Here is a 22,204-nt window from a genome sequence, read left to right as displayed (position 1 = left end):
CTGCCTCCTGCCAGTGTTATCCAGGCCTGGGCTCCCTGCCCTCCCTGCCTGGGCTTTGTGTATTCTTGGCGTTCAAAAGATACCTCTTGAATGATGCGTGAACAACTAGTAGAAACTCATCAGCATTTATGGAAATAGCACACCACGTTGTCAACTGCCTCTAAACCCTTTGCCACCCCTCTGGTGGCAGCATGTTTCCCGCTGGTGGGGAGAAAGGGCCTTGCTTGGTCTCATGGACCAGCCAGGCAGGAAAGGAGGCCACAGACGCAGGACTAATAGCACCCTCAGATGCTCACACATGGCCTGCTCCCAGCCCTCGCTTCACAACATGGCTCTTCCTGAAGCCACTTTTGCTGGCTGGGGGAGGGGTGGCGTTGGAGGGGTGGAGAGGGTAGGGGGCTCTCCACCTTCCCTCTGCCCTGCTGTGCCGCCCAGTAGATAGGGAGTTAGCACTTCACAGGCGCAGCTCCACTTTGGTCACCTGCAGACTCTGCTTGCAAATGTGGGGCTAGTGCTCGGAATTCAAGATGCCCAGTAAAGGCTCCATCCATGGCGGCTGCCTACGGGAGCCATCTCTCTGTGACTCCCAGGAGTCAGGAGGGCCTGCAGCTGGGGGCAGGGGGAGGTTCTGATTTTAAATTGGGAAATTCTGACATCAGCCCAGTCTCGTTTCCCAGAAAGAAGCTGATCCTGTCTGCCATCTTTCCAGATAGTTCCTTCTGGAGCAGAAGTAGTCCAAATTCCAAACCTCTGATCACTGACATTTGGGATTAGTTTTTTGGTGTTATTTTTATACAGGAAAACTTGTTCTGAAAAATGCAACTTCACACAGACACTCTCCCCACTGGGCCTCACTAAGTCCTGATTTTCAAAACACTCAGAGACCTTCCTGAGCTCACTTGAGAGATGCTGTCTTTGGTGTTTGTTCCTGATGAGTTTTAGAGAGCTTTTCTTTTTGTTTGTTTGTTTGTTTTTTTGAGATGGGGTCTTGCTCTGTCACCCAGGCTGCAGTGCAGTGGTGTGATCTCTGTTTACTGCAACCTCCATCTCCTGGCTTCTAGTGATTCTCCTGCCTGAGTCTCCCAAGTAGATGGAATTACAGGTGTGCACTACCATGCCCAGCTAATTCTTGTATTTTTTAGTAGAGATGGGTTTTCACCATGTTGGCCAGGCTGGTCTTGAACTCCTGACCTCAAGTGATCCACCTGCCTTGGCCTCCCAAAGTGCTGGGATAACAGGTGTGAGCCACTGCACCCTTCTTTTCTTCCTTTTCTTTCTTTCCTTCCTTCCCTCCCTCCCTTTCCTCCTTCCCTCCCTCTCAACTTTCCTTCCCCTCTCCTCTCCTCTCTCTCCTCTCCTCTCCTCTCCTCTCCTCTCCTCTCCTCTCCTCTCCTCTCCTTCTCCTTCCCTTTCCCTTTCCCATTCCCATTCCCTTCCTTCTCTCTCTTTCTTTCCTTTTCTTCTTTCCCAAAGCAGGAGGACACAAATTAAGGTGAACCTAATGTTTGGGTGAGGGACAAGGGACAAGATGGAGGAAGGTGAACAAGATGGAGCAGTCCCTATTGTTTCCGGGTTCTTCATCACAGATTTTTCCCGCGCCCGGGGAAAGAACCAAATCAACTGAGCATGCGCAGAATGACGTCAAGCCGGGGACACCGAAATTCAAGAAGCCACTCCTACACACACGCCCCAAACTCCTCCCCTTCCAGCTCCCAGGCATAAAAGTCCGCCGCCGGCAGGAGCCGGTGTGACTTCTTCGGCCCCCACATTTGTGGACCGGAGAACATCACCCGAGAGCGCTGGCGCGACTTCCCTGGCCCCCAACACCCGAGGACCAGAGAACTTCGCCCGAGAGTGTGTGCATATTTGCAAATAAAAGGGCTGCCACTTTCTTCGCTCGTTTTGGCCTTTATTGATATTTAGTCTTTGCGTCTATTAATACTAGTAATAGAGAACCAAAAACGAAACAAAACAGCTGGTGCCGAAACCCAACCTGGGAGGACACCCTTCCTCAACATCCCCTAGGGGTCTGAGGAACCTCCTTCCCAGCGAACCGGCTCCCAACCCAACCAGCCACCAACACCGAACAAGTGTTCCAGCTTTCCACTGGTGCCGCTCTGAGAATTTCTTCTTCGGTGAGTACTCCCCTTTGTTAACCATCTCCGTCCGTTTCCGTGTCCTTGGCCTAGAGTCGTGCGCACGCCCAAGGATGTAGCCACCCTGTGGCGCAGTGAGGCCTTCAACCCGGAGACGTCCGTCTTGAAGTCCCTCAATTCTCCGTTAGTGGCTCCAGGAGCCCCCGGTCTCTAGCAGCGGCGAAGGACGCTTTACCACTGCGTGAGGTCGGTTTCCATTTCTGGTGGTTAAACAATGGGAACCTCACAATCCAAAATCCCTAGGAACACCCCCTTAGGGTGTCTCCTCCAAAACTTGGAAGCCTTACATTTAGCCCAAGATTTAAAACGAAAGCGGCTAATTTTCCTTTCCACTGTGGCATGGCCGCAGTATAAATTAGACAACCAATCTCAATGGCCACCACATGGCACACTTGACTATAACATTCTATTAGATCTCTCTAATTTCTGCCAAAGGCTTGGAAAGTGGTCAGAGATTATCTATGTCCAAGGCTTTTGGGACTTGCGCTCTTGCCCAGACCTGTGCGCCTAGTGTTCAATGGCCCAGGTCTTGTTAGTTAAAACCCAGCCCTCAGGCCGGGCGCGGTGGCTCAAGCCTGTAATCCCAGCACTTTGGGAGGCCGAGACGGGCGGATCACGAGGTCAGGAGATCGAGACCATCCTGGCTAACACGGTGAAACCCCGTCTCTACTAAAAAATACAAAAAACTAGCCGGGCGAAGTGGCGGGCGCCTGTAGTCCCAGCTACTTGGGAGGCTGAGGCAGGAGAATGGCGTGAACCCGGGAGGCGGAGCTTGCAGTGAGCTGAGATCCGGCCACTGCACTCCAGCCTGGGCGACAGAGCATGACTCCGTCTCAAAAAAAAAAAAACAAAAACAAAATAAAACCCAGCCCTCAGCCTCCACACCACAAGCAGAGGAAGATTCTACTTCCATCTCAGACGAGGCCGACGGCGGGGCACCTCCCTCCCAACCTACCAAACCCCTTCCCTATGCTCCTCCTACCACCCCTCCCTCAGCCACTCCTCTTACCTCTCCCATTTCCACCCACACTCGCTCCAAGACCGCAGTAGCGGCCCCCACTAGTCAGCCCTCTACCAGTCAGCCTGCCCCAACCCCCTCTACCGGTCAGCCTGCCTCAACCTACCCGACTGGTCAGTCTGTTTCAACCTCCCCTGTTAGTTTGTTGGCCCCCCTCCGAGAGGTCACCGGAGCCGAAGGACTAGTTAGAGTCCATGTCCCTTTTTCCTTGACAGACCTTTCCAAGATTGAAAAACGGCTCGGCGATTTCTCTGCTAACCCCACCCTATATTCCAAGGAGTTTCGATACCTATGTCAGGCATATGATCTAACCTGGCATGACTTACAGGTCATTTTGTCCTCCTCCCTTAACCCAGAGGAAAGAGAGCATATTCTTGCAGCCGCCAGGCAACATGCAGATCAATGGCATTTAACTGATGCCACTGTCCCGTTAGGAGAGATGGCTGTCCCGTCCATAGAACCAGACTGGGATTACCAACCACAGCAGCCCGGCCACCATAGGAGAGACATTATGGTTCAATGTCTCTTGGCCGGTATGCAGGCAGCCTCTAACAAAGTGGTCAATTTTGATAAACTAAAGGAAATCATCCAGCACCCAGATGAGAATCCGGCTTCCTTCCTAAATCGCCTTACAGAGGCACTAGCCCAATTTACTCGGCTAGACCCCACCTCCCCAGCCGGAGCAGCTGTCCTAGCTTCCTATTTTATCTCCCAGTCAGCCTCAGATATTCGAAAAAAGCTAAAAAAGGTTGAAGATGGGCCTCAAACCCCCATACAGGACTTAGTAAAATTGGCCTTTAAAGTTTTTAACTCCAGAGAAGAAGCAGCTGAGGCCGCAGAGCTAGACAAGGAGAAAAGAAGGGCTGTGCTTCAGGCGCAAGCTCTAGTGGCTGCCCTCCAACCAGCGTTGCCCATTTTGCCGGCAGGGAAGACACAGGGCAAGTCTCCTAAGGGCGCTTGCTTCAGATGCGGAGACTCCAAGCACTGGGCTAATAAGTGCCCTCAGGCAAAGGGGAGTCTACCGTCCAATCCTTGTTTCAAGTGTGGCACAACTGGGCATTGGGCCAGTAAGTGCCCAAATCCTCACTCGCCTACCACGCCATGTCCGGTATGCCATCAGGAAGGGCATTGGAAGTCTGATTGCCCTGCTGTCAGGACGGGCCCTGCGCCTCAACGTGGTGCCTCTCCTCAAAGGTCGGAAGGCTCCTTCCAGCTCCTACACCTCGACGACGATTGACGGTGCCCTCACTAGGAGACCCCAGTCACCCTCGCCGAGCCCAGGGTAACGCTACAGGTAGCGGGTAAGCCAATTTCTTTTCTCATCGATACGGGGGCTACCTACTCAGTTTTGCCATCCTATGGTGGACCTAGCCAACCCTCCACTATTTCAGTAGTGGGGGTAGACGGTAAGCCATCTAACCCTCGCCAGACCCCAATGTTAAACTGTTGCCTGGATTATGCATATTTTGCCCACTCTTTCCTCATCATGCCCTCCTGTCCCACCCCCCTCTTAGGACGAGACATCTTAACCAAGCTCAAGGCTTCCATTAACCTGCCCTCTCATCCCCTCCCCAGCTCCAACATTACCCTAATAATGCCTTTGTGTACCCATAATCAGGGCCCCAATCCACCTTCCCCGGTGTTCCCGGTGCCGGTTGACCCTCAGGTGTGGGATACATCTACCCCAGTTGTTGCTCGACATCACTTACCAATCCTTATCCACCTGAAGGACTCCACCCACTTCCCGTCTCGCCCTCAGTTCTCTCTCCCACTGCGTCACCGGCAAGGAATCAAACCCATCATCGACCGTTTACTTCAACAGCAGATTTTAATCCCCACCCATTCTCCATGCAACACCCCCATCCTCCCTGTTAAGAAACCCTCAGGAGCTTACAGACTAGTTCAAGACTTACGTATCATTAATGAGGCAGTAATCCCAACACACCCAGTAGTCCCTAACCCCTATACCCTTCTCTCACGCATACCTCCTGAGACCTCCCACTTCACCGTCCTTGATCTAAAAGATGCATTCTTTTCTATTCCTTTACATCCCGATTGCTACTTTATCTTTGCTTTCACTTGGGAAGATCCCGAAACCCATGTCTCTACTCAACTCACTTGGACGGTTCTTCCCCAAGGTTTCCGAGACAGCCCCCACTTCTTTGGGCAGGCATTGGCCAAAGACCTAGCCCAGTGCCCATTCCACTCCAGCACCATTATCCAGTACGTTGATGATTTACTTCTATGTAGCCCCTCACATGACATTTCCTTACAGGATACTGCCACCCTACTTAACTTCTTAGGTAGGCTGGGCTATAGGATTACCAAACAAAAGGCCCAACTTTGCCTTCCCAAGGTTATATACCTAGGCATAGAACTTACCCCAGTGTCCAAATCGCTGACTACAGATAGATTAAGTCTCATTCAGAGTCTCACCCCCCCATCTAACGGAGACGAAATCCTATCTTTCTTAGGTCTTGTAGGATTCTTCAGACATTGGATCCCAAATTTTGGGGTCTTGGCCGAACCCCTCTACCAAGCTGCCAAGGAATCCCCAACAGGACCCCTATCAGACCCAAAATTAATAGCTACACACTTCACACGCCTTAAATCATGTCTCCTGTCCGCCCCCACTCTCTCCTTACCCAACCCCCTGTACCCATTCTACCTCTTCACTGATGAACGTCATAAGATAGCTACAGGTCTCCTGGCCCAGCCAATAGGCACAACCTTCAGACCGGTCGCTTATCTCTCCAAACAACTAGACACCACAGTACAGGGATGGCAGCCCTGCCTACGCGCTTTTGCCGCAGCGGCAGAACTAACCAAAGAAGCTTTAAAACTTACCTTAGGAGGCCCACTTACAGTCCATTCCACACATCGTCTTCAAGACTTAATCACCCACAAATGCATCAGTCATCTCACTCCTTCCCGCATACAGTTATTCCATGTCCTATTTTTAGAAAATCCTGACATTAAAATAGCCACCTGTTCTTCTCTCAATCCTGCTACTCTCCTGCCTACTCCAAATACCTCACACACCCCAGAACATTCATGCCCAGAGATTATCCAGTTAGCTCTCCCAACCCATCTCCACTTACGGGATCAACCCCTCCCAGACCCACAACTGACATTCTTTGTGGACGGGAGTTCATTCGTTGACCCCCATGGAAACAGACACGTGGGATATGCAGTAGTCACCAACACACAGGTGATAGAAGCTAAGCCTCTCCCATTAGGCACCACCTCACAAAAGGCAGAACTCACTGCCTTAACCCGAGCACTCCATCTCTCTGAGGAAAAACAGTTAATATATATACTGATTCCAAGTATGCATACATGATAGCACACACACACTCCGTCCTCTGGCAAGAACGTGGGTTTTTTACCACAAAAGGAACCCCTATCATAAATGGGAAACATATCCAACGGTTGCTAGAAGCTCTAACCTCCCCTAAAGAGGTAGCTATAGTTCATTGTAGAGGACATAAAAAACCTACCAACCCCATTGCCCAAGGCAACAACTTGGCCGATACCACTGCAAAATCCATAGCACTATCTACAGAAAAACCTCAATCCCTATGTTTCTTAACTCCTCAATACACCTCTTCTTATTCCTCAGAAGAAAAAAACAAGCTTTTACAGCACCTCAAGAGAATTAGCCAACAGTGTTTAATCTGCCTAAAAGCAAATGCTCAAGGGGGAATACGCAACGCCCATCCAAGTCATCAGCTTAGAGGACATCAACCCGGAGAGGACTGGCAGATTGATTTCACCCACATGCCTAGGCACAAAAAGCTTCGTTACCTACTCACCCTGGTAGATACCTTTTCAGGATGGATAGAAGCCTACCCCACCACAGGAGAAAGTGCATCCATTGTAGCCTCCATTCTCATAGAACAAATCATTCCTCGTTTTGGGCTTCCCCGGTCAATCCAATCTGATAACGGCCCGGCTTTTATTTCCAGAGTGATCCAGCTAGTGACAGATTCTCTCAACATTACTTGGAAGCTACATATTCCATACCATCCCCAGTCATCCGGAAAGGTTGAACGGGCAAATGGACTCATCAAGCAACAACTAACCAAACTTTCCATAGAGACACGTCAATCGTGGGTAACCTTGCTTCCCCTTGCACTTACCCGTCTACGAGCTACACCTAGAGGCCCCACAGGCCTCAGTCCTTTTGAACTAGTATACGGGCGCCCCCTCGAACTACAAGAACTCCCTAGCCTCCCCACACCATTAGCACCCTACCTTCCATACCTTTCTCTCTTAAGACAATTACTTAGAGAACACGCTGAGAGGTCACTTCCCCACCCTACACAAGGAAATTCGGAAGCCCCCTCAGCCCTTTCACCAGGCGACCAGGTTTTACTCAAGGACCTGCACGCAAAAGGCCTTACCCCTAAGTGGAAAGGTCCATACACAGTAATCCTTACCACTTCCACAGCAGCCAAACTCTTAGGCCACAGTTCTTGGGTCCACCTTACTCAACTAAAAAGAGCCGCCCCCCGCCCCCTCAGACTCAGTGGCAGTCCACTGAACTGTCACCCACCCGTCTGAGAATAACCAGACTTAATACAAGCTAAATGAGCTACGCCCTTCTGAAATTCTCCTGCTTTCTCACTATTCTCCATCTCAACTTAACTGAATTTCCCCTCATAGACCCTCTAGAAACCTTCCTTCCCGACCCTTCCCCCGACCAGTAGGTTTCCCAACTTTTTACTCTCATAGAAGACCTAGCTTGGTAAGGTGCCCTTTATGATTTCAGCAATGTTGAACCTGCCCTCTACACCTTTGTTACCACTATTATGGTTCACTGTAATTATTCCTGCTAGCCTTACTAATCCTAAATTTGTATGGAGATTTTCTATAACTGAAACCTGGTCTACTGGCAACCAGGCTCACTCACAAACGCAAGGCACTGCAGATTGCTCCCCCCAGGGCTGTCAAGCTGCCCTCCTCCTTAACTTTCACCTGAGTTCTGTCGGCAACTACGACCACCCAGTCCTATGTTTCTTGTACGACCAAACAGAGTATAACTGTAAGAACTACTGGCAAGAAACCAACCTGGGGTGTCCATACAACTATTGCAACATGCATGAGATAGGTTTAATGTGTGCAAATGGCATTTGCACCCCCAATGATCGACCTTTTGTAAGAAATAGAACATCAGGAGGATATATTCTTACTATTAAGGATCCCTGGGACCCCCGGTGGGCTCAGGGAGTTAAAGGTGGACTATATGCAACATCTTGGTCCTCATATCCCACTGCAACCCTCCAAATAAAGAGAGTATACGTGCAACAAGTACCCGCCCCTAAGAGTAAACAAGTAGATCCTCCTAAGAGTGTACAGGCCCTACAAAATTTAACCTCAGTTGTAAAATCTCATGAACAGAAAATACAGAAGCTGTTAAGCCCCCCAAACTCCCCTAACAATGAGGACCCATTCTCATGGCTAATACTTATTCGCCAGGGACTTAACTTAACCCAGGCTGCTGGAGTAAGGAACCTCTCCCACTGCTTCCTTTGCGCTGCACTCGGAAAAGCTCCCTTAGTGGCAGTCCCGCTACCAACCGCTTTCAATATCACCACCGACTCTACCAGCTCTTCTCAAGCAACATCCTTGCCTCAAGTCCCATTATACCGTAATCCACAGAGTCAAACCCTTCCTTTTTGCTATTCTACTCCAAACTCTTCGTGGTGTGATCGCACACAAGCTCCCAGCAGGACCCAGACGGCCCCCGTTGGTGGCTACTTTTGGTGTAACCAAACTCTATCTAAAACTCTTAACCATGCCTCCATCACCCAGTCCCTTTGTGTTCCGGTATCTTTAGTGCCTAGCTTAACCCTATATAGCGAAGGAGAATTATCTGAACTAGCTTCCCAGCTCAGCTCCAGCAATAACATCCAAAAGCGGGCTGTTTTTCTTCCCTTAATTATTGGGGTTTCCCTAGCATCGTCCCTAGTAGCCTGAGGACTTGGAACAGGGGCCCTCACCCACTCGATTCAATCCACACAGACCCTCTCCACTCAGGTTCAGGCAGCCATAGAGGCTTCAGCTGAAAGCCTAGCCTCTTTACAACGTCAAATCACCTCAGTGGCCCAGGTAGCAGCACAAAATAGATGGGCATTAGATCTTCTTACTGCTGAAAAAGGAGGAACGTGCCTTTTCCTAGGAGAGGAGTGTTGCTACTATGTAAATGAATCAGGCCTGGTTGACACCAATGTCAAAACATTAAACAAAATCAAAAAGGAGCTTCAACAATTTAACGCCCCCTTAACCCCCGGACCACCGGTATGGCTGCTGCCCGTAGTACAGCAGATGCTTCCATTCCTAATTCCCATAGTAATCCTCTGTCTTATGTTATGTCTTGCTCCCATTCTAATAAAATTTCTCCGAGCCAGGGTCCAAGAGATCACCCGAGTCACCTTCAACCAAATGCTCCTGCATCCCTACACCCAACTGCCAACCTCAGACCCTAACTACGCCCCTTAACAGCAGAAGCAGAAGCAGCCAGACAGACCACGGCACCCTAAATTCTTATAATCAATAAGAGGTTGGACTGTTTGGGTGAGGGAAAAGGGACAAGATGGAGGAAGGTGAACAAGATGGAGCAGTCCCTATTGTTTCCGGGTTCTTCATCACAGATTTTCCCGCGCCCGGGAAAAGAACCAAATCAACTGAGCATGCGCAGAATGACGTCAAGCCGGGGACACCGAAATTCAAGAAGCCACTCCTACACACACGCCCCAAACTCCTCCCCTTCTAGCTCCCAGGCATAAAAGTCCGCCGCCGGCAGGAGCCGGTGTGACTTCTTTGGCCCCCGCATTTGTGGACCGGAGAACATCACCCGAGAGCGCTGGCGCGACTTCCCTGGCCCCCCACACCCGAGGACCAGAGAACTTCGCCCGAGAGTGTGTGCATATTTGCAAATAAAAGGGCTGCCACTTTCTTCTCACGTTTTGGCCTTTATTGATATTTAGTCTTTGCGTCTATTAATATTAGTAATAGAGAACCAAAAACGAAACAAAACACCTAATACATCTAAATTTACCAAGCGAATGCTTTAACTTCGACACACTTCTAGAAACACTTCCATACCTCCTAGAAACCCTCCCTAACACAGCGACAACAGCTGCACTGGGGGTTCATCAGGAATGAATGGCCTGGGCAGAATGGCCCTCCAACCCCTTGCCCTGCCCTGCCCATAACAGGCCCTGCCCTTGAGGGCTTTTGGGAAAAGGTAGGAGGGGCAGAAATAACCTTGACTTTCAGCCAAGGCAGAGGCAAAGGACTGGGAGACCCAGGGTATGGCTGCTGCCCCTGGCCTGGGCATCTGCAACTCCTGGAAGCCAAGACAGGCTGGCCTGGGTGGCTGCAGTGAGGAAGGAGGGCAACCATCCTATGCAGATATGTGGGAGGGGCGGGGAGGCAGCCAGGAGTAGCTGCGTCAGGCAGGCCGGGCTGAGGTCCTGGACTTGGCCTCCTTAAGAAGCAGCCCCTCCTCCCTGATAGCCCAGGGTTGCCATTGAGGGATGGTGTGAGATGACTCCATGCAGGAGTTTGGTTACTACAAATCTAGTCACTTCTCAGCTCCTATGGTGACAAGAAGCTCCAGCTGTTTTATTTTATTTTATTTTATTTTACTTACTTTAAAGATAAGATTTTGCTGTGTTGCCCAGGCTGGAGTGCAGCGGAACCATCTCAGCTCACTGTAGCCTCAAATTCCTAGGCTCAAGTGATCTTCCCACCTCAGCCTCCAAAGTATCTGGGACTACAGGCATGTGCCACAATGCCTGGCTAATATTTTAATTTTTTAAAATTTATTTTTATGTTTTTTTTGTGTGTGTGTGGAAATGGGGGTATCCCTAGGTTGTCTGGAACTCCTGGGCTCACACGATCCTCCTTCCTTGGCCTCCCAAAGCACTGGGATTTCAGGCATGAGCCCCACAATCCGGCCAGCTCCAGTTTTTATTTACTTTTTTTTTTTTTTTGAGACAGAGTCTTGCTCTTTCACCCAGGTTGGAGTGCAGTGGTGTGATCTTGGCTCACACAACCTCCACCTCCTGGGTTCAAGCAATTCTCGTGCCTCAGCCTCCAGAGTATCTGGGACTACAGGTGTGTACCACTACACGTGACTAATTTTTGTATTTTTTGTAGAGAGAGGGTTTCGCCAGGTTGGCTGGGCTGGTCTCAAACTCCTGGTCCCAAGTGATCCACCCGCTTTGGCCTCCCAAAGTGCTGTGATTACAGGCGTGAGCCACCGCACCTGGCCCAGCTCTAACTTTGAAACCTGCTTCCTGGCTGGCTCTCTTCTCGACTTCTTGGGACCTCAGTTGTCCTTCTCTGTGACCTACCTGGCAGGTGTTTCTGGGACCCGACCTGAAGCACCTGGCTGGTGAGATCACAGTCCCATTCTTGCCTTCTTCCCAGGACCCCCACCCAGCTCCTGAGCCTGTCAACCCTGGCTGTGCATGGCCCTCGCCTGGGATGTGTCTTCAAAATTCTAGTGCCTGCTCCTCCCTTCTTTTCCAGGATAATGGCACAGTTGGGCCCTGGTCTGTGTTGCAGGCACACCTCCAATACACTTTGACCTGCATGCCAACTGCAGAACCTAAACCCAGGCAGGAGTCACCCCCAGCAGGGTGCTGAGGTTCAAAGAACTCGAAGGAAATACTTGCCTGAGTTGGAGAGGTGACTGAGTTCCTCTCCAGAACTTTCCAGACAATAATCAGGTTGTGTGTCAAATCCACCAAGATTTAGCTCCAGACCCAGCTGATCTGCAGCCAGGCCGCTGTTGGGAGCATCACGGCTTCTGTCCTTGACCCATCTTTATACTTGGCCCCCCAGACAGAGAGCACTTCCAACCTAAGCATAAAAATACAGAGGGAAGGCCAGATGCAGTGGCTCATGCCTGTAATCCTGGTACTTTGGGAGGCCAAGGTGGTTGGATCACTTGAGGTCAGGAGTTTGAGACCAGCCTGGCCAACATGGCGAAACCCCGTCTCTACTAAAAATATAAAAGTTAGCTGGGTGTGGTGGTGGGCACCCGTAATCCCAACTACTCAGGAGGCCAAGGCAGGAGAATCACTTGAACCCAGGAGGCGGAGGCTGCAGTGAGCCAAGATCATGCCAATTATACTTCAACCTGGGTGACAGAGCAAGACTCCATCTCAAAAAAAAGGGGGGGGGCGGTGGAAGAAAAAAACCCAGAGAGCACAGTTACTGACCCTGATGCCTCACTTTCCAGCATGCATTGTGAATAGAGCTGACCACCTTAGCACAGGGCCCACCGCAGGCCTCCAGGAACACCCTGCAACCTCAGTCTGCCCCTCCCCATTCATTTCCAGGAAACCGGAGTTGACCGTTAATTCTCAGACATCCTTTAGCGCAGACTGGAGGATCTCAATGAACATGAACACATGTGAGAGTTCCTGTATGGAGCTGTGGACCCTAAACCACGCGTGCTGTCCCGGTGGCAAGTCAGGGGGCTCTCCGAGTAGTTCTGCTTTCTCTCCGTGTGTGGAGAGCTCCACAGCGACTCTGGGGCAGGCACGGTTGAGGGCCCCTTATCAGTCACCTGGCCCCTCCTCTCCTTCCTGATGTCACCCCCATTCCGCTAACCTCAATCCCTGCGCTCCAGCCCCAGAGACATTTCCTTGATCTTCACCTTGAAGACTGGGCCCTTGCTCTTCTCTATTTCTGGCACATCCTCCTCATAGATCTTTACATAGCAGGTTGATTCTCACCCTTTAAGTCTTGCTCAAGGTCACCTCCTCCGAGAAACCCTCCCTGACCACCCAGGCTAAAGGAATCCCCGCCACCCCTCCCCTCCCACCCACCCACCCCACCCCGCCCCGCCCCGCCCCTCGCCGCACAAAATGCTTCCCACACCTGCCACATCTGTGTTAGTCTCCTGCCCGTAGAGTGCAAGTTCACAGCTCTAGTTGGAGCAGCTACAACTGTGTCTGGAGCTGGGTTGCTCCCCCATTTAACCATCTGTTGATTAATGCACTTGATTAACATCGAAGGACAGTAAGGTCCTCGTAAAGCTAAGAAAGAATTTAGGAGAATGACTAGGGCTGGTCACCTTAGCAATGGACCACAGTAGGAGGCTTCAGGGACACCCTGCCCGTGTCCCTCCAGTATTCACTGCTCCCTTGTATGAGACCCAGAAAGGGCCTGGCACTCTCTGCTTGGGGACAGGCTCTGCCCCCAGGAACCTGCTCTGTTGTGTGCAGAACAAGCGCCAGAAATTAATGGCCCAGGGAACAGCCTTCAGAATGATGAAGAGAAGTTAGATAAGTAGCCCAGCTCCCACGTCTATAGGATGGGTCAAGGCTGGGTCTGCACTGCCTCCCAGAGGCGCCAGTAGAGGAGCTGCCTGCAGCACCATCTGCTCAGTCATACACTACATGGCGCTGGCTTCCTTCCCTTTCCTGTCGCACAGAACACTCCCCAAAACATGCCTGCAAGAACCATCCCTTGGCTTAGCAGCTTTGCAGTGATGAATCCAACCTCTGCGGAGAAGGCACCCTGGTGTTCTAATTCCTGGGCGTGGACAACCTGCCCTGAGGAGGATGAGAGTTCGCTGGGGGTCTCCTTCAGCTCTGATGTCGGGTCTCAGGTTCCTGGGTAAAGGGACTCCTTCGGGTTCCTGGCTTCTGCCCCACAGACAAATTAAACTGGACAAGGTGATAAAAGGTGTCATTTGGAAAAGTCTTAGGGCAGGGCTTGGTGGCTCATGACTGTAATCCCAGCACTTTGGGAAGTTGAAGCCAGGAGTTTGAGACCACCTTGGGCAACATAGTGAGACTCCATCTCCACAAAAAAATTTTAAAACTTAGCAGAGTGAGGTGGCATTTTCCTGTAGTCCCAGCTTCTTGAGAGGCTGAGTCAGGAGGATCACTTGAGCCTGAATTCAAGGCTGCTGTAAGCTATGATCGCATCATTGCACTTTAGCCTGGGCAACAGAGCAAGACCCTGTCTCTAAAAAAAAAAAAAAAAAAGGCCAGGCGCGGTGGCTCACGCCTGTAATCCCAGTACTTTGGGAGGCCAATGCAGGTGGATCACCTGAGGTCAGGAGTTTGAGATCAGCCTGGCCAACATGGCAAAATCCGATCTCTACTAAAAAATACAAAAATCAGCTGGGCGTGGTAGTGGGCACCTGTAATCCCAGCTACTCGGGAGGCTGAGGCAGGAGAATCGCTTGAACCTGGGAGGCGGAGGTTGCAGTGAGCCAAGATCGCACCATTGCACTCCAGCCTGGGTGACAAGAGTGAAACCCTGTTTCAAAAAAAAAGGAAAGCCAAATTCTTTTTTTTTTTTTTTTTGAGACGGAGTCTCGCTCTGTCACCCAGGCTGGAGTGCAGTGGCCAGATCTCAGCTCACTGCAAGCTCCGCCTCCCGGGTTCACGCCATTCTCCTGCCTCAGCCTCCCGAGTAGCTGGGACTACAGGCGCCTGCCACCTCGCCTGGCTAAGTTTTTGTATTTTTAGTAGAGACGGGGTTTCACTGTGTTAGCCAGGATGGTCTCGATCTCCTGACCTCGTGATCCGCCCGTCTCGGCCTCCCAAAGTGCTGGGATTACAGGCTTGAGCCACCGTGCCCGGCCTAGGAAAGCCAAATTCTTGTGGCTAAAGACTGCAGGTGGAATGAGGAGTGGGAGAGAAGGGCAGGGAAAGGAGGTGAGATGCCTGGAGAAGTTGAGGTCCAGGGAACCAACTCCACCCAGAGCAAGCTCTTTGCAGGCAGGACTCAAGCAACAGCCGCAGATGGGAGCAAAGAAAGTTTTGCTACTCCTCCCTCCCCGAGATATTTCTAAGAGCTCTATTTTCTTGCCAGTTGGCTAAGAAGCAAAAAAGAAACAATAGATTCAAGCTGAAATAATTTGCATTTATGATGAACACAAGGAATATCTACCTTGCATTTTCCTAAAAAAGAAAAATTAAACCTCGTTTTTAATTAACTGATAAACTATTAATCAAATTTTTGCAATGTTAGGTGACACATTATTCATTTAGATAGAATGACTGTGAACTTAAACTAATCAAATCTGATTTGCCCACATAGGCTTGATTGAAATACATTTTAACTAGCATATACAAAGAGAAAATCTTGGATTTCTTACCTAATCTTCAGAGTATACTGCTGAGTTAATAAGGGCAGTTTTTTTTTAAATGAGACCACCATTTCTTCATCTGCATATCAAAATCAAGAGGAACTTAATTGCAAAACACATATTCCTGAAATCTAATCATTACACTGCTTTAGGGTATTTTATTGAAGCATGTTAAATTATGGACAGAATATTAATGATGAAACTAATCAAACCCAATTAGTCACTTCTAACAATAGTCACATAAATATACAAGTCAGGTACTAAAGTACTGTAGATATGATGTAAAAATTGTTAAAATCTTAAATGTATGGAATATTTCTGAAATATTCATGTAGAATTTAAAGTCAAAAATTATTGGGGTAAGTCACTTTAAAGAAAATAAGTTAGGCAGTGTCCTATACTGTATGACCAGAATTCACAAGTTCACATTTTCTTCAGGTACCTTCGAATGCAGGAGATTAGTGAGTCTATAATCAATCAATCAGCAACATTTTAATAAGATGACTTACCATATTCATGACCTAGTATTTCATTCTTGCATCCAGATACTTTTTATGGATTTTTGTTTTCTGACTTTTTCAAGGCCTTTTGGAAAGGGGGGTCTCCAGGCCTCAGAAAAGCAAATGGAGTGGTAGATGAAGATTTCTGGGGCTGGAGATTTGCCATCCACACTGTCTCCTTCCCTGCCTCCAGCCCCAGGTGCAGAACTGGCTCTAGGGGCAAAAGCAGTGAGGACAGAACAGAGGAGTGACTGCCCGGGGGGCCTCCTCCTCCTCCTCCTCCTCCCATACCTGAGGCTGCAGAGGAAGCTGAAGGGCCCAGGTGAGCTCCTGGCCTTGGCCTTCGAGGAGTCTTGGTGGAAGATGCCAGGCTGGGGAGCCAGGCCAAAGCAGACAGGCAGCACTGGGTCTGGGGTTCCCGTGGCAGAGACCTCCCTCTGCTTCAGTTCAAGCCAGTCCCTTCTGGCTACCTGGGCCCAGACCCCAGCAACCACACATGTACAGCCAGCAGTTTCATCACGTGGTAGCTACAGCTGCCTTCTTAATTAAGGAGGTTGTCAAGCCTCACCATTCACTTTTCTGGCCCTTACCCTATTCTGGTGTCCACTCCTGATTCCCCGTATCCTCCCTCCAGACTTCTTTCTAAGATGCCGCATTCCTACCGCGTGTGCTGGGAATCTCAGCTCCTGGAGAAAGCAGGTCAGCAGCACTGGTAGCTGCTCTGGCCAGACATCTCAAGTGGAGCACCACAGGAAATAGGAAACATTGTTCATTAATTCATCCTTCCATCCATCTATCCCATCCACTCACCCTTCTACCCATCCGTGCATCCATTCACCCGTGTACCCATTCATGCACCCATCTATCCATCCATCCACCCACGAATCTATCCCATCCATCCACCCACATATCCATCTACCCATTCATCTACCCATCTATCCATCCATCTACTCATGAATCTATCCCATCCATCCACCCATGCATCCATGTACCCATTCATCCACCCATCTATCCATCCATCTACCCATGCAACTGTCCCATCCACCCACCCATCCATGCATCTAGTCATGCATCCATCCATCCACATACCCATTCATCCACCCATCTATCCATCCATCTACCCATGCATCTATCCCATCCATCCACCCACGCATCCATCTACCCACCCATCCACCCATCTATTCATCCATCTATCCCACCCACCCATGCATGCATCCATTCACCCATTCATCCATTGATGTACCCATTCATCTACCCATCTATCCATCCATCTACCCATGCATCTATCCTGTCCACCCAGTCATCTATGAATCCATCCATCCATCCACCCATTCATCCACCCATCTGTCCACTCATCTACCCATGCATCTATCCCTCTCCCCAACCCATCCATGCATACATGCATCCATCTATCCATGCATCCACCCACCCATCCATCTATCCATCCATCCATCCATCCATCCATCCATCCATCCATCCATCCATCCATGCATCCCTCCATGCATCCCATAAACATTTACCAAGAACAAATATGCCCAGTGCTAGATTCTCCCCAAGCCTGGGGAGCATATTAAAGAAGCAGCCTTTGTGTTGCTTTTTCCTGCACAGTATGCATGCTCCTGCTTCAGATAAAGACATCTGTATTGTCCTTTTAAGGACCCCTCTAACCCACTTTTATTTCCTAAGGTCTAGGGGGCTGCTCTATCCCCTCAATCCACAGTGGCCATGTGATCCAGGCCTGCCCTAGTCCCTGAGATGGGCTCACAGGTGGGTACATGACCAGGGTGTCATCCTGGGGCTTTTGCTGGAACTAAAGGAGGACATAAGCCCTTTGTTGCTTGGGGTCTCTTGGGGGAGAGGTTGGGACCATGACATGAAGATGGACTGCCTGAGACTGAAGCCAACAGAGGAGAGGAGGCCAAGTCCTTATGACATCAATTGGGTTCCCGGATCCCACTGCGCCTGGAAGTTTCCACTTACCTGAGCCAATAATATTGTGTCCTTTAGCCAGGTTGAATTGTATTTTCTGTCACTTGCAACCAAAGGAGTCTTGGCTCATAGAGAAGATAAACAGGAAAGACACCATCTAGACCCTCAGAGCTGCAGCAATCTGAGGATAGGGCAGCGTGCGATGTCAAAGGCAGGACACAGCCTTTTGGCTTCTGCAGCTTGAACTACGGAAACAGGAGATCGGAGAGAAATCCGCATTGTTCTCAAAGGACTAACAGGGCTGCGTCTTCACCCTTTTGAGATCAGTGAGGGGTGGCAAGTGAAGCGACTGTGGTCACCTCACAGGTGAGGAAGTCCCATGGCCCAGACATGACTGGATGCGGTCACAGATGTGCAGGGGTGGATACATTCTAGCGGGTTTACATGCCAGACCAGTACTGAAAACACAGTATTGCTCTGAAAGTCCTTCTGGTAAGAATTTCTTTCTCACCTGGCATTTGAGGCTCCCCATGGGCTAGTCCCAGCCTATCTCTGCACTGCTCCAGCTGCACCTCTCACTTTGCTAATGCCCAATAACCTTTCTTGCTTTCTGGAATTCTCCATCTTTTTGTCATTTCATTCTGCACAGCCCAGCTCCAATGCCACTTCCTCCATGAAGTCTTCCCTGATTCTTGCCAGCTCCATTGGATATTTTCCTGCTTAGAAGCCTGGCGGGGGAGGAGGGATTGTTCTTATGGATCTCTCATGACCTTAGCTTTCTACACTTTGGAGCATGAAGAGGAAATCTGGGTGCAAAGCCTGTATCTGTGTTTGGGTGGGGACAAAGCAGCAGAAATAAAGATACAGAGTTAAGCACAAGATCTCAGCAGAAGATGAAAATGTCAGCCAAGTATAAGCGGGGGAGTCTGTAGCAAGGCCAGTGAATGCCTCAGAGAACATGGGAGCGAGAGTGGTGTTGAAATCACCCACTTCTGAGCTCCAGGGAGAGGGTAGTGCTCTTGGCCTTGGTGCTTATCTGTGACCCAGGTCCCCTATCCAACCATGAGCCTCCAATGCAGGCAAGAAGCCAGCCTCTTCCTTCCAGCCTCCTGGCACCATCAGGAAGGGTTGCTTGGCAGGCCAACTCCGGACTTTGATGCAGAATGTCTCCAGATTCTATAAGCTTCCACCCTCGAATTCCCAAGGGCTCTACTTGAGATGTAGCCTTGGGTCAATGTGTGGCCAAGGTTCCTGGTCCATTGGTGCATTTCCATAGCAGGCTAAGCTAGACCTTGGTAAAGTACCACATGTACTTTTTTTTTTTTTTTTTTTTTTGAGACAGAGTCTTGCTCTCTGTCCCAGGCTGGAGTACAGTGGCATGATCTTAGCTTACTGCAGCCACCACCTCCCAGGTTCAAGCAATTCTCCTGCCTCAGTCTCCCGAGTACCTGGGTTTACAGGCACTCATCACCACACTGGCTAATTTTTGTGTTTTTAATAGAGATGGGGTTTCACCATGTTGTCCAGATTGGTTTCGAGCTCCTGCTCTCCGGTGATCCACCGGCCTCAGCCTGCCAAAATCCTGGGATTAAAGGCATGAGCCGCCATGCCCAGCCTTCAGGCCGTTTTAAATTCATCCTATCACATTATTCTGATCTTCCTCCCTCCCAAGACTAGGTTTCCTGTAGGAGGCGTGGCTGCTGCGGGTTTCAGGTAAGCAACTTAGCCTCAGTGTCTTTATCTGTGAAATGGACATCATAACGGCTAACCCATGGCACTTAGACAATGCAAGCCAGCTGTTTTTTAGCCTTGTAGGGTCCAGACCTGATGCATGAACCATAGTCTGTCTCTTTGCAAGCAATCAGGCCTGGACCTGTGCTCTCATTTTTGTCAAGAAGAGAGTCTGTACTGGTGAAACCAGAATCTATTTCAGGTCGAGCAGAACTTCTCTGGAAGCTGGGGTAGCATCCCATGTCCCCACAATTTGCTGCAAGGGGAGCTGGGGCACCCCCAGGAAGCCCACTTTTCCCTGCCAGGAAGCTGAGGAGGCAGTGGGGGCATAAGGGCTTCCTTCATCTCTCCATTTTGTGTGGCTGCAGAATTTGTGCACAGTCCTGGTGTCATAGTTATTCCTGCCACCAACCTGGCAGGCCTCCATTCCTTCTAAATGCAGTCCAGGCCTCTTTCTGCCCTCTCCCACCCAGGGCCTGGGCAGACCCATGGAGGGGAGGCAGGTCCCAGGGTCAGGGCAGGCTGATACCTTGGAAAGAAAGCACTGTGTCATCAGAGGCACATCTGGGAGGATGATTTATTTCTGCTCTGGGCTGCCACAGCGGTCTGGCCTTATCTCTGGTTTGCAAGATCCCCGGGCTCACGTGCTCAACCACTCTGCTTCACGCTAGAAAGAAGAGAACCATTTCGATGCCTGACTGAATTTTCCCGGAAATTTGGGCCTCCACAGATCTTCCTGGAAACATCTGGAAGCTTATTTGTAAGGTGTTGAGGCACCATCAAGTCCCCCATCACAAAGAGATGCACCCGTTTTAAATGAACTTAGAGAAGATTTGGCAAATACGTACTCCAGTCTAATTAGGCTTTAAACGGTCTTCTTTCTTTTTTTTTTTTCTCACTCTGTCACCCAGGCTGAAGTGCAGTGGCACGATCTAGGCTCACTGCCAGCTCCACCTCCTGGGTTCAAGCCATTGAGTGCCTCAGCCTCCCCGAGCAACTAGGACTACAGGTGTGCACCACCACACCAGGCTAGTTTTTGTATTTTTAGTAGAGATGGGGTTTCACCATGTTCGCCAGGTTGGTCTCAAACTCCTGACCTCAAGAGATCTGCCTGCCTCAGCCTCCCAGAGTGCTGGGATTGCAGGTACAAGCTGCCGTACCCAGCCCGAAACAGGTTTTAAACCTTCTGAACTACTTAATTTTGGAAGATTTTGATTCTATTGATTGAAAACATAAAAAATGCAACTCTTCTCATTCAATGAGCACAAACCCCGACTGCCATCAGGGAAGATTGGCGTCTGCTGGCCGGATTGTCACAGAACTCTTGGTTCGATTGTATGGCTGGTGGGAGGCGTGGTCACTGGGAGGGGAGCACCACGACCGAGTGGTGCCCGGGCTCCGTGGGAGCCACACGTCTCCCTGAAGTGCCTGTTTAGTTATCAAGCCATTAAACCAAGTATCAAAATAAAATGAACTCGGAACCAGGCTTTCAAATTGCTGCATCACAAAGTGTTAATCAAGATTTTCAAAAATAATGAAGCACACTTAATCACATTGCCATTCACTAAGAGTATCATAATTAATATTTGGATGAGAGTAAAAAGATTGTGTTGTTAATAAATAAGTTATTTTAAATATTGTTTATCTTTAGCTTACCCTTAGAACATCTAGTCAGTGTATGCTTTATTATAAACATAGTGAAATAGTACCATAGTACATGTGTATTGGTGGCACATCTTTGTTTGGGATCCCCTAAAAGCACACCTGAGATAAGGAATGGGTCCAGGTAGTTTATTTGGGAGTCGATTTCAGGAAGCATGAGGGAGGGAGTAGGGAATGAGACAGGGGGCCAGGCACGGTGGCTCATGCCTGTAAGCCCAGCACTTTGGGAGGCCGAGGTGGGCAGATTGCTTGAGGCCAGGAGTTCGAGACCAGCCTGGCCAACATGGCAAAACCCCATCGCTACCAAAAATATAAAAATTAGCTGGGCGTGATGGCATGCACCTGTAATCCCAGCTACTCTGGAGACTGAGGCAGAAGAATCGCTGTAACCCAGGAGGCAGAGGCTGTAGTGAACCAAGATCATACCACTGCAAAAAAAGGAGACAGGGAACGTGCATTCAGGACAGGCTCGCCCCACTCCACAGGGCCTTCTGAGAGATGAGGTAGAATGCATTCAGATTGTTCCGTTGAGGAAAGGGGAAGCTGGGACATTTTCCCCTTTTTTTTTTTTTTTTTTTTTTTTTTTTTTTGGTGGAGAGTTGCCCTTAGGATAACTCCCCAGTACTTTCAGGCTGCCCTCCATGCTGACTAAGCAAGCAAAAATCATTTCGCTTAAAAATCAGAGGGGAGGCTGGGCACGGTGGCTCACACCCGCAATCCTAGCACTTTGGGAGGCCAAGTCAGGCAGATCACTGGAGGTCAGGAGTTCGAGACCAGCCTGGCCAACATAGCAAAACCTTGTCTCTACTGGAAAAAAAAAAAAAAAGCCAGGAGTAGTGGTCCACACCTGTAGTCTCAGCTACTTGGGAGGCTGAGGTGAGGTGAGAGAATCACTTGAACACAGTAGGCAGAGGTGGAAGTGAGCCAAGATCATGCCACTGCACTCCAGCCTGGGTGAGAGTGAGACTCTGCCCCTCCCTCATCTCCTGCCCCCCACCAAAAAAAAGTCAGAGAAAAGCAGAGAGGAGAAAAGTTGGTGGTGGGAGCCTTGCATGGGCAGTGTCTGCCACAGCTACGA

General features: G+C 49.9%; 1 protein-coding gene across 12 annotated transcripts in view; it reads right to left on the bottom strand.

The window, feature by feature from the left end:
* LOC126943623 (cytochrome b-c1 complex subunit Rieske, mitochondrial) overlaps window positions 1-22,204 on the bottom strand; it is a 1,156,760-nt gene that overhangs the window by 672,993 nt on the left and 461,563 nt on the right. Inside the window, exon 1 of one of the 12 annotated variants that reach the window (XM_050772578.1) lies at window positions 13,044-13,047. The exons of 9 other annotated variants lie outside the window; for them this stretch is intronic. The gene's annotated coding sequence lies outside the window, so the exon portion shown is untranslated. Of the gene's footprint in view, window positions 1-3,323; window positions 3,328-5,609; window positions 5,614-13,043; window positions 13,048-22,204 lie in introns of those variants that run through there. 2 more of the 12 variants (XM_050772592.1, XM_050772575.1) reach the window with 2 other exon arrangements.

The sequence above is a fragment of the Macaca thibetana genome, chromosome 19 (assembly GCF_024542745.1).
Source record: "Macaca thibetana thibetana isolate TM-01 chromosome 19, ASM2454274v1, whole genome shotgun sequence".
NCBI classification, from domain to species: Eukaryota; Metazoa; Chordata; class Mammalia; order Primates; family Cercopithecidae; genus Macaca; species Macaca thibetana.
Note: the sequence above shows the minus strand (reverse complement) of the source record. Positions and strands in the feature narration are given on the sequence as shown.